We start from the raw sequence: 14,013 nt of genomic DNA, 5'->3' as shown, positions 1-14,013 counted from the left end.
CCATTTCTTTGGCAGTCTGGTGAAACCTATGGACAACTTCTAAAAAAGTTTTTAAATACGTAAAATAAAACACATATGATTATGATGGAAAGCAATTACTTTGAAAGTTATCAAAATACAAAAACACAATAAATTCACAGATCTCCAACTAAAACCATTGCTCAGTTCCTTAGCATGCAGTAAGCCCTTTATAAATGTCAGCTATTATTACAACTAATTGGAACTTTGGGTGGAAATAATTCTACAATCACTTTCATGAACTTAACTGGCAATCCAGTAGAACCTCTGACTTATGGCTGGCAGGATTTTCCAACTCAACATCCAATTTCCTGTTTCCTACATGTCTGCCAAGTCATCTCTTAACTACTGTGATATTTCCTGCATCAATGTCTGCATCAAAGAAGATGTTGTGTTCTATCAGCAAAGTAGAATTGCAGCAACTCAAAAGTGTGGTCTGCAAATATAATCCAAATATTCATAAGAACTACTTGTGCCGGATCTGTGGTAAAGTCTTCTGAGTTCACATTGCTGTGACCAACCAAATCAAGTTAACTGTACCTTGACCCAAACACAGTGATGTCATGTTGGTCTTTTTCCAGAACAAAGGACAGCAACCAGGATCACCTCTAGGTTGCTACCCTCCACCAGGTCCTGTCCTCTCATTAAAGACCGTTAGGAGCAGATTAGACTAGCCTAGTTGCCATCACTGGGTGAGAAGATGGGCAGGTAACATTTAGGAATGTTTTAAATTGCTAATTGTTGAGATAAAAGACACCTTAAATAGTGCTGTGAGAGTTCTGATATCCATCTCTTAGCTGCCTTTCTACATACCTTGTTTTTGATTTGTTTTATAAAAATAGTGAAAATTACTTTAAATATGAGACATATCTTTTCCCATTTTTAAAATTAGCATAATAGTGAATTTGAAGAACAAATTACTCTTCACCAGCCATGGCTCTTAATAACTTTTCAATTGAAGTAATATTTGGGAGAGAAATTGTAAACTCATTTTTATTCTGCTTTAAGTAAACACAATGCACTTTTTTAAAGGTTTTTGCAAGGCAAATGGGGTTAAGTGGCTTGCCCAAGGCCACACAGCCAGGTAATTAATATGTGTCTGAAACCAGATTTGGACCCAGGTACTCCTGACTCCAGGGCTGGTGCTTTTATCCACAGCTAGAGCTGCCCCAACACAATGCACTTTTACAAAGGATAACTGTAGAAACTCATAAAAGATTCAAATTACAAATACATAATTTTTATGTTTTTCTCTTTGTGTCAATTGGCAACAAAAACTGGAATCAGGTTCATAAGGCTGAAGTCCCTAATAGCTCAGATTTATTTTTAGTTTATCCCTTGTATATGAATTAAATACTTAATGGATCCAGATGAATTTTTGCAGAGGTTATTGGACCAGAGGATAAAAAATAATCTCTAGAACAAACAGCCATGTTCCAGGATTTATGGCAGACCTTCCTGGGGTAATATGGTAGTCTCCTCAGCAACCTTTCCTCCTCCCATTCACTCAGTCTTCTATTGACTCCTTATTGACATTTTACTATTACCCCAAAAATTATTAAATATAATGAAAAATCTCTTAATAAATTAGCTCAAAATCTCACCACAGAAATACTGAGGAAATCTTGAAAATTCTGACTTAAAATGTCTGAAATCCTGCTCAAAAATCTGCCAAAAGTTAATATTTTTATGTTCTTATGGTTCTGCTCATCTCGCTCAGCATCAGTTCATGCAAATCCTTCCAGGCTTCCCTGAATTCCCATGCCTTCTTGTTTCTAATAGAACAATAGTGTCCCATAACATACATATACCACAGTTTGTTAAGCCATTTCCCAAATGATGGACATTCCCTCAGTTTCTATTTCTTTGCCACCACAAACAGAGCTGCTATGAACATTTAAGTACAGGTGATGTTTTTACCCTTTTTCATAATCTCTTCAGGGTATAAACCCAGTAGTGGTATTACTGGATCAAAGGGTATGCACATTTTTGTTGTCTTTTGGGCATAATTCCAAATTGCTCTCCAGAAAGGTTGGATGAGTTCACAGCTCCACCAACAATGTATTAGTGTCCCAGATTTCTCACATCCTTTCTGACATTGATCATTGTCCTTTCTAGTCATATTGGCCAGTCTGAGAGGTATGAGGTGATACCTCAGAGATGTTTGAATTTGCATTTCTCTAATTATGAGTGATTTAGAGCAATTTTTCATATGACTATGGATTGCTTTGATCTCCTCACCTGTAAATTGCCTTTGCATATCTTTTGACCATTTGTCAATTGGGGAATGGCTTGTCTATTTTTAAAAAAATTGACTCAGTTCTCTGTATATTTTAGAGACAAGTCCTTTGTCTGAAACACAAGTCAAAAAAATTGTTTCCCAATTCACCACATTCCTTTTGATCTTGTTTACAGTGGTTTTGTCGGTGCAAAAGCTTTTTAATTTAACATAATCAAAATTATCTAGTTTATTTTTAATGATGTTCTCCATCTCTTTCTTAAATTGCTTCCCTTTCCATAGATCTGACAGGTAAACTATTCCATGATCTTCTAGTTTGCTTATAATATTGTTTTTATGTCTAAATCCTATATCCATTTTTATCTTAGCTTGGTATAGGATATGAGGTGTTGGCCTAATCTAACTTTCTTCCATACTAACTTCTAATTTTCCCAACAGTTTTTATCAAAGAGAGAGTGTTTATTCCAATAGCTGAATTCTTTGGGTTTATCAAACAGCAGATTACTATAATCATTTCCTGATATTGAACCTAGTCTATTACACTGATTCACCACTTTATTTCTTAGTCAATACCAAACAGTTATGATGACTGGTACTTGATAACATAATTTTGGATCTGGTAGGGCTATGTCACCTTCTTTTGTACTTTTTTCCCCCATCAAATCTCTGGAGATTCTCAACTTTTTTATTTCTCCATATGAATTTACTTACAATTTTTTCTAACGCATTAAAGTACTTTTTTGGAATTTTGATTGGTAGGGTACTAAAGAAGTAGTTTAATTTTGGTAGAACTGTCATTTTTATTATCTTAGCTCTGCTTATCTTAGCTCTGCTTATCCATGAGTATTTGCCCAGTTATTTAAGTTTGTTTTTGTTTTTATTTGCGTGAGAAGTGTTTTGTAATTGTTTTCAAAAAGTTTCTGAGTCTGCAACCTCTTCTAATAAGAATGTTATGATTGTGTCGTGCTGCTTTCCAAATTCTACAGGACAAGATATTGCTATAATAATTATCCAACAAAGAAATACAATTTTGGAATTGTTCACTTAGAAGCGCTCTATTTGAAACACCAATCAAGTGAGCTTGTATGTCCTTTTCCTGGGCTCTATTGGAGAGAACTTTTTCCCATGTGGCTGCCCATTCTGGACACCAGAGGGCACTCAGTCAGAAGATGTTAACCTACTCTGGACTGCCTCCAATCATACTCTGGTTGTGTTCTCAGCATAAGGCAGCAGCATTAAGCATATAATAGCAGACTTCTAATTATGGTCTGATGTGAAATATTGTATGAAATATTAAAGTATGAGATATGTGGCCAATTGTACATCAAAAGCCCCTAAATTTTTTGAGTATTTTTCTCCCAGTCCACTCCTCACTGCATTGATTGAATCAGGGACTTAGAATCAAATGATTATGAAGTTTATTGTATAATGAATAGCTCAAAAAAAAGACCTAACCTGATGCATTTGCCTCTAATCCTTTTCAATTGAAGAACCTGCCACTAATTTGACTGAAACAGTACAGAAGACCTATCACACTCTTGGGAAAGGAAAAGAAAGTTTTGGACATTCTTTCCATCTGAGAATTATGATCAAATAAGAAATATGATTCCTTCATCAGTAATACAACAGAATTTATGATAGATGGAAATTTCATTAATATAGAATCTGGATTGCTTTGAATCTCTCTCTGTCTCTCTCTGTCTCTGTCTCTGTCTCTCTCTCTCTCTCTAGCCTTTCTAGGAGTCCTCTCCTGATTGTGCTGACCACCTATCTTTCTGTATGTCTCACGTGCAGATAGTCTCCTTAGGCAGCCACAACTTCTTTCTAATTTGGCTCCTAATTTTTCCTACCTGGGCATGTGACTGCTCCCTTGCTCTCCCTTCCTGTTCCCTCTTTATCTGAGAGTCCAAACAGCAAGTCATCAGAAGGAAGAAAATGAAACAGACTTTTTGGTGTGTAATTTAAGATCCCAAATCCTGTTTTATAATTTCTTTGATCACCTACCCCTACATCATGAAGGGTGAGGGCCAATGACTTTCTTCTGTGAAAGTAATAACTGAAAATTCTCTGCCAATCCATTTATTTTTGTGGCCAGAAACCATCCACCCATAGCCTAATGGAAATCCATAATTTAAAGATGGAAAGGTAGAGAATAACAAGTTAAATAAAAAAAATTGTGACAGGAATAGATGGGCTTCAAACTTTTAAACAGAGCACATATTTTATATCAAATGTGAATAGAGAACTGGTAAGAGTTGAGGGATGAACAAGATTCAGTAAGTCATGGTCTCTTTGTTCATGGATCTTAGGATGTGGAAGGTGAATTTACCATAAACCCAGATATCTATAATTTAAAATGATATCTAAGACATAGATGAGAAACAAACCAAATGCAAAAGAGAAAAAACTTTTCCTTTCGCATTTCACTGAAAGAAATTGTGTTACAGCTAGACTTTAAGGGAACGATGGATAGGATTAAATAGTTAGAAATTTACCATTTTAGATACCAGGAATAGTCTGAGCAGAGTTTCTGGTATGGGGAGAGGTTGAGGAAAATGTTGTGTAGTTGAGAGATGGCACAGTTAGGAGGTCAATGTCACTAGACAGTGTTTGACTAGAGTTATCCAACATCAAAAGGATCTGATTTTTCAGCAAACATATAGTAGAGGGATGGTCCAGATAAGTCAGTCAACAGGGTCAGAATGGAGAAGGGAACACATTTGAGAGATTTTATGAAGGTAGAAGACAAATGACAAGGCAGTTGATTAGTTATGGGGAATGGGATAAATTGAGGAGTCAGCAATTACTCCTAGACTGAAAGTCTGGTAATGGGAGATTGTGGTGTTTTTTTTTTTAATAATAAGAAGAATTGCAATTGAGTTGAGAGGAGCATTCCTCCTTTAGATACTCTTAACATGTTTTTGAATAGATTTCTTCAGCACTGAGTAACCTGTTTGGTAGACACAGTTTAGAAGATTCATTTAAATAACAAAGGACATTGTATTAAATGTTTGAGATAAAATCTATCTCCAAGAAGCTTGAAAAACATATGAAAGAACAGGCAATTATTCAAATGGTAATGAAACAAGAAAACAATTTGTTTGAGGTAAAAGAGACGTGGTGCAGAAAACATAGTTTAATTTGATGAGAGAGAAATCATTTTGTAGTATAGAACCTGAGAACTTTCAGGGAGATGACAGGGGATGAGCCTTGAAGAAAAACTGGTATTTTATGGTGAAAAGGCAGGGTAGAGGTGAGTGACCCTGGTATGCCTGAGTGACAGCATGATCAAAATAACAAGTATAGTAGACACTGAGACAAAAACAGGAGATACTTAAGAGTTTGGTTTAGTCAGAAAATATACTTGTGGGTTCTTTTAGCTGCCATAAAATTAAAAACCATGAAAGTTTCAGACTTTGTAGATATCTTTCAAATCCAAAGCCTAATGTTTGTTTTACAAATTTTAAAGTGAAGGCCTCAGCAATGACTTTTGTTAGAGCCATTTGTTTTTTTTTGTTTTGTTTTGAAATACGAAATTTTATTACACAAATATTAATGCATGTCTCTGTATGCTTGCAAATCAAAAGTGAGCATTTATCCAAGGGTAGTTTTATTCCCTTTTTCATTGTTTCACTTCCCTTTCTCTGCAGGGAAGAATGATGAAGCAAGTTCCAAGGAGAAGAACTTTCTGAATATCTCTGGATGAATATGTCTGTAACCTGCCACCTGCAGGTCATTCAACTCATTGTGATCCTTCTGCCTATAAAGGTTCAATTTTCAAATCACATAATGAATTTTTTCTATTGAAGTAATATTTTTACAAATAGAATTAGCAGAGAATGAAAAAACTATTTTACAAAAGAATTACTATTTAATAATGTTATATAATAAAAAATGAGTGGATTAATCTGTGAGATTTCTTACATCGCCTTTTTCCCCCCTGCCCTTCTCCTTCCTCCCTCCTCCTGCCTTACTGGATAAACAGTTCTTAGAGAGCAATTGAAGGAACTTTTGCAGTACTTTATCTTTAGTTTTTTTGGAGGGCAATGGGGTTAAGTGGCTTCCCCAAGGCCACACAGCTAGATAATTATTAAGTGTCTGAGGCTGGATCTGAACTCAGGTCCTCCTGACTCCAAGGCCAGTGCTCTATCCACTGCGCCACCTAGCTTCCCCCTCCATTCACAGTATTGAATTAGATTTTGCTCCTAGTATGTAAGACCACATTCTCAGTCAATGAGAATAAGGTCAGTGGTGGTGGTGGTGGGGTAGGGCATGGGAATCAAATAAAAACTTTTCTCTTCATATCTTGAGAGATCTTTGATAGTTATTGCATGGGGTACATACCACACAAAAATAATATAAATAAAACATTTTAAAAATTTCCATGAAAACTCAAATTGAAAGGGAATTTTATCATTATCACTCAAATCTCCCTGGTATTTATGTTTTGGTGTGAAGAGATAATTTACTATCATGAATACAGACATTATTCAGTTATAGACAATCATTCGTTCAGAGTCTACTTTATAAATTGATTGTGTGTAGGATGAAATTGGCACCCAGTAATGATCGTCACTTGGTTTCATCTCTTCCATTCTTCAATAGGTTGCTCTAACAAACATCTCTTCTTATTTATCACCTTTTATTCTTACTATTTCTTTTTGATGACTTCTTTCCAGAGTCTTTCTCTCCCTTTGTCCACTCTCTGAAGAGTAGTTGGAGATCCTTGTGCCTTCTCTCAATCTGGAAGTCAAACTGTCATGATCTCCCTTCTTTCTAGTTCTTGTCAACTCTACTTCTCCCTGCAGACATAGACCACTGAGGAATTAAGCTTCACCAATGATCAGAGTCTTATGGAAATAATCTTGATCCATGGTTGCATTAAGATGAAGACAAATGGTTTAACTTCTGGAGCAGGCACGCAGTAGAACACAGCTCTATACTGAAGAGTCTGGTTTGGTCAGAAAATATACTTGTGGATTCTTTTAGCTGCCATAAAAATGAAAACCATGGAAGACTTTGTAGATATCTTTCAAATCTAAAGCCTAATGTTTGTTTTAAAATTTTAAAGGTCAAGGCTTTATCAATGATTTTTGCTAGGGCCATTTATTTTGTTTTGTTTGTTTGTTTTTGTTTTGAAATAGAAAATTTCATTACACAAATATGAATGCCTGTCTCCATATACTTACATATCAAAATTGAGCATTTATGCAAGGATAGTTTTATTCACTTTTTCATTGTTTCACTTCCCTTTCTCTGCAGGCAAGTATGATGAAGCAAGTTCAGCTAGCGGTGGATTTGTTCTAGGTAAGACTAGTCACTTGGGAAAGGAATTTTAGCTTGTTTTGCCTCTTAACACAGAAGAAAAAGATGTAATGGTCATTGACTATTTGTTGACTGACTTACTTGGACCATTCCTCTACTTCATTTTTGTTTGCTGAAAAATCAGATCTATTGATATTGGATAAGTTTGGTCAAGCACTAAGAAGGTAGAAAATGTTTCTCACACTCTCATTCTACCTTCAAGAGAAGAGAAAACTTCCATGTTCTGGGAAGGGAGGAAATACAGCTATAAATAGATCTCTATTTCAATGTAGTTCAGGAATAAGAACTCTTAAAAAAAGTAGTTAAACATGGGCTTCAGCTCAGGCCCAGCAATCAGAGCTGTTTGATTTGCTCTGTAGAAAATATGAAGGTTTTTCTTGTTTTAGGATTTCTCTTTCTCTTCACAATAGTAAATTTGCTGAAGCTCTGAAAGGTAATGACATGGAGGGCTGCAAAGGAATTGACCTGAATGACTGTAAGTGTAATCTCTGAAGATTCTCCATAAAACCCAAAAATGACTAAAAATGGAGTAACAGCTTCAAATAAATGTACCATTTCTTGTTTCCATTTTCAAAATTTCTTTGGCTACTAATATAACATATATTAGTATTCCTCTTTTGAAAAACATTAACTGAGTCACCTAGAAACCAAATTTTAGGGAGTCAGGTTTTGGGGATCAGGGAAGGGAATTTAAAGCCTGATAACATAAAAATGAATTATTGCATCCACAATCCATTGACCCAAACCAGCTACTTTATATCCTATGGAGTTGCATAATCCAAATCTTAAAAGTTTCTATGGAATTCTTAGCCTTGATGGAAGCTCCTTATAGTTCAACATTTAAATACTTAAGTCTTCTAGTTATGCTGAAATGGGGATTATTATTTTTTGAAAACTTTGAATTTGAGAAGGCAATATCTCTTCTAAGAATTAAAGTTTTTTTCCTCACAAAATCCAGAAATTCTGGCCAAAAAGATCCTTCTGGCTTTCTATACAGTTCCTCAGAAATGCTCCAGTCTTTGAGGGTAGAAGAACCCAAACTAGATGTAACTGCTTCCATCCCTGACTAATGTTGTCTTTACATGGTTCAACATAATATTTATGTATGGTTAGATCATCATCTTTAGGAGACCCTTCATATGAACTTCAAAATATAAGAGAAGAAACTTTGCACTAATTACTGAAAATAACATGAAAATGAAACAGTAAAAAGAAAAGCAGGCCATTAACATGCTTTTTAAGAATGTTCCTAGGGATATTCCTACCTATGGGAGAGTGGGTGCTAGGTAGTATGAATTTGGTCAATTTTTCAATTTCTTGAGCAGTAATGGGTATTATCTAAGTTCATAGATCTACAACTGAAAGAGACCTAGGAAAAGAGTACATTCAACTGGAAGAGAAGGTATTCAGGAAGAGTGGTCACCAGTAATGCTTGAGGTGTCAGCAAGATCAATGAAGACTGATCCTGAGAAAATGGTCATTGGATTTGATCCCTAAGAGGTTAATATTGCTGGGAGGGGCAGCTTCAACAGAGAGAATGAAAGGATCACAATGCAGATTGTATGAGATGGAGGAGAAGAATGAGTGGTGAAGAAGTACAGGACAGATGAAACATAGATTCAAGGTGGAATAAATTTAGACATGATTTAGTCCAATCTTCTTATTTTTCAATGAAAGGAACTCCATTTGACACCATTTGGAACTTTGTTAGAAAAGATGATGGATGACTTCTGGACAAGATGGCAGAGAGAAGATAAGCACAGTGCTAATCTGATCTTCTCTCTTGATCTTCCCTCATATATGTAATATGAAACAAACCTGTTAACAGAAATCTGATCTACAAAACCCAGGAAAGGATATTTGGAGAAGAGCATCTACCTCAAGGTTTGTCCTCCAGGATTATGGGTGAATCCAAGCACAGAGGGCAAGCTCTGCCAGGAGCACAGGACAGGGTCAGACACTGAGAACTCCAGTAGCCTGAGCTCAGGGCAGGTGAGAATCAGAGAACTCAACTGGCCTGATCAGTGGGGTTGGACTGGAGCTGGAAGGTCTAAAAGCTGGGGAAGCCTGATTGGCCACTGGGGCAACTTGGGGGCAGAGGTATTGGTTGTGGCACTGATAATATGGAGCTTGCCTACAGAGGAGGAGGGTGAGTTCCAGTGCAGAAGAACTGCAGCCATACTTTCATTTCAGCTGAAGCCTCTTCCCAGAACAAATACTATTACAGCCCACCTCTGCCCCAGGATAAGTGCAGCAGACTTCCCTCAGCTGTGAATAGGGAGAGGAATTACCTTGCCCTAGGGCAAAATGCACCACTGGACAGAGATAAAAGTACTCAACAACTTCATCTACCAGCTCTAGACTAAGGGAGAGGGCTTCAAATCAAGGTCACAGACACTCCAGAGAAACCAACCAACACAGTCTACTGGCCAGCCCACTTGGAGTTACTAAATCCAGTGAGTAAAGCCTCTAGATCTCAACATCAAAGTTCTGTGAACTAGCCCCTCGCCAACATAAGGTCTTAGAAAAATGAAGAAAGGTCAGAGAAAAGGAGGGTCCATAGAGAAATTCCTAGAAGGAAAAGACCCTAACTCAGAGAGACCTAGAACCCCTGAGGAGAATATGATCTAGTCTCCAGCATAGAAAGACTTCCTTGAAGAAATGAGGAAGGAGTTTAAAAATCAATTGGAAAATTAGGGAGAGACAATTAACACCTTGCAGCAGAGAAACAAATTATTGGGAAATACAATTGGACAAATGCAAAAAGAAAATAATTCTCTCAAAACCTCAATTGGTCAAATATTCAAAAATAGAATTGACCAATTGGAAAAGGGGCTGCAAAAGGTAAATGAAGAAACTTGTTCTCTAAACAAAAGAATGGAGTCTGTGGAAACTTATGACTTCATGAGACAGCAAGAAGCTGTTAAACAAAACCAAAAAATGGAAAAAATAAAAGAAAATGTAAAATACTTCATCAGCAAAACCACTAACTTTGATAATAGAATGAGGAGAGACAACCTGAGAATTATAGGTCTTCCTGAAAACACTGAAGAGAAAAAAAAAGCCTGGACTGAATATTACAGGATTAAGTGATGGAAACTACCCTGATATCATGCAACCAGAGTGCAAAATAGTTATAGAAAGAATACATCATTCCCCTCCAGAAAGAGATCCTAAAATTGAAAACACCAAGGAATGTTGTGGCCAAATCCCAGAACTATCAGATAAAAGAGAAAATCCTTCAAGCAGCCAAAAAGAAACAATTTAGATACCAAGGAGCCACAGTAAGGATTACATATGACCTGGCAGCATCAACATTAAGGGATCAAGGGGCCTGGAATGAGCTATTCCAAAGAGCAAGGGAGCTTGGAATGCAGCAAAGAATTCCCTACCCAGCAAAGCTGAGCCTTCTCTTCCATGGGAAAAATGGACATTTATCAAAATGATAGACATTCAACATTTCCTGATGAAATAATAGGAGCTTAATAGAAAATTTGGAAATCAAACAGGAGGCTCAAGAGACACATGAAAAGGTAAAGAAAAAAACTGCTATCCAATTGGATGAAACTGACTATATCCCTTCCTGGGAAAAAATTCTCATAACTCTTGAGAATTGTCACTCTTTTAGAGAGAATATATTTAGCCAGAAGTGATAGACACTCATGATTTTTCTGTGACTCAGATAAAATCATTTAAAAAAATACCTCCTCAAAATGGGGGACAGTAAGGAAACTGGAGGATGTAAGAGACTGAATGGGGTATGTCTCATTATATTAAGAGGTACAAAAGACCAGTTGTAATAGAGGGGAAGCAGGGAGGATCTGAGAAGACCTGAATCTTCCTTTCATCAAACTTGACTTAAAGTTAACTTATACAAACAATCAGTTAAGTTAAGAAAATTATCTCACCTCTCAAGTATTAAAAGGGGAAAAGAGGAGGGAAGGGACAGGGAGGGGAAGAAAAAGGGGAACTAACAGAAGGAAGGGAGGGAAGAAGGGGAAAACAGAAAGGAAAAAGAAAGGGAAGGGGGTTGATATAGGAGGACAAACACACTGAAGGGGGAAGTATATGGAAATAAAATACTGGGGAATATGGATAAAGGGGAAAAAAGAGGAAAAATACAAACAAAGGGAAGATAGCAGGAAAAGCAATAAAGTGTTAATAATGATAACTTTGAATGTGAAGGGGATGAACTCTCCCTTAAAGCATAAACAAATAGCAAACTGGATTAAAAACCAGAATCCTACAATATGCTGCTTACAAGAAACTAATTTGAAGCAGAGAGATACACATACAGTAAAGGTAAAAGGTTGGAGCAAAATATGTTTTGCTTCAGCTGAAGTGGAAAAAGCATGGGTATCAATCCTTATCTCAGACAAAACAACTGCAAATATAGATTGCCTTTAAAGAGATATGGAAGGGAAGTATATCCTCCTAAAAGGTACCATAGACAATAAAGTAATTTCAATACTGAATATGTATGCATCCTGTGGTATAGCATTAAAATTCTTAGAGAAGAAGTTGAAAGAGCTACAGGAAGACATAGACAGCAAAACTCTACTAGTGGGAGAACTCAACCTCCCCACTCTCAGATTTAGACAAATCTAACCATAAAATAAGCAAGAAGGAAGTTAAGGGATAAATAGATTGTTAGAAAACCTAGATAAGATAGACTTTTGGAGGAAACTGAATGGGGATAGAAAGGAATATACTTTTGTGTTTCAACAGTACATGGCACTTACACAAAAATTGACCATATACTAGGGCATAAAAACCTAATGATCAATTGTAGAAAGGCAGAAATAGTGAATACATCTTTCTCAGATCATAATGCAATAAAAATCACATGCAAGACTGGACCAGGGAGATACAGACCCAAAACTAATTGGAAACTAAATAACCTCATTTTAAAAAATGAGTGGATCAAACAACAAATTACCAAAAGAATTAATTATTTCATTCCAGATAATGACAATAATGAAACAACATACCAAAACCTATGGGATTTACTCAAGGCAGCTGTCAGAGGTTATATAATATATTTCAATGGTAACATGAATAAATTAGAGAAAGAGGAAATCAATGAACTAATCATGCAACTAAAAAAATTAGAGAAATAGCAAATTAAAAACCCTCAATTAAATACCAAATTAGAAATTCTAAAAATTAAAGGACTAATTAACAGAATCAAAAGCAAGAAAAATATTGAACTAATAAATAAAGCCAAAAGTTGGTTTTAGGAAACAAACAATAAAATTGATAAACCTCTGGTCAATTTGATTAAAAAAAAAAGAAAGAAGAAAACCAAATGGTGGTGAACTCACCACCAATAAGGAGTCAATCACAGCAATAATTCCAAATTATTTTACCCAATTCTATGCCAATAAATTTGACAATCTAAGTGAAATGGATGAACATTTACAAAAATATAAGTTGTCCAGGTTAATAAAGAGGAAATTAAATCTGAACAACCCAATCTCAGAAAAAGAAATTTAACAAACCATTATTGAAATCCCTAAGAAAAAATCTCCAAGGTCAGATAGATTCACAAGTGAATTCTATCAAACATTTAAGGAACAATTGGTTCCAATTCTATATAAACTCTTCAGAAAAATAGGTGAAGATGGAACTCTGCCTAACTCTTTCTGACACCAATATGGTGCTGATACCTAAAGCAGGAAGAGTTAAAATAGAGAAAGAAAATTATAGACCTATCTCCCTAATGAATATAGATGCCAAAATCTTAAATAAAATCATAGCAAATCGATTTTAACAAGTTATCACTAGGATAATACACTATGACGAAGTAGGATTTATTCCAGGGATGTGGGGTTCGTTCAACATTAGGAAAATTTAGTATAATTAATTATAACAATAAAAAACCTATCAGAAATCATATGATTATATTGATAGATACTGAAAAAGCTTTTGACAAAATACATTCCTACTAAAAACACTAGAGAGTGTAGGAATAAATGGTTTGTTACTTAGAATAATAAGCAGTATCTATCTGAAACCATCAACAAGCATTATATGCAATGGGGATAGGCTTGAGGCATTCCCAATAAGACTGGGGTGAAACAAGGATGCCACTATCACCACTATTATTCAGTGTCATATTAGAAATGTTAGCCTCAGCAATAGAAAATAGAAAAAGAAATTGAAGGAATTAGAATTGGGAAGAGACAAAACTCTCACTCTTTGCAGATGACATGGTGGTATACCTAGAGAATCCTGAAAAATCATCTAAAATACTAATAGAAATAATTAGCAACTTTAGCAAATTTTCAGGATATAAAATTAAGTCTCATAAATCCTCAACATTTCTATATATATGACTAGCAAGATACAGCAGAAAGAGCTTTGAAGAGAAATTCCATTCAAAATAACCTCAGACAATATAAAGTACCTAGGATTTGATCTGCCAAGGC

Source organism: Macrotis lagotis, chromosome 2, assembly GCF_037893015.1.
Source record: "Macrotis lagotis isolate mMagLag1 chromosome 2, bilby.v1.9.chrom.fasta, whole genome shotgun sequence".
NCBI classification, from domain to species: domain Eukaryota; kingdom Metazoa; phylum Chordata; class Mammalia; order Peramelemorphia; family Peramelidae; genus Macrotis; species Macrotis lagotis.
The sequence above is the reverse complement of the archived record's forward strand: the minus strand, read 5'-3'. Positions refer to the sequence as shown.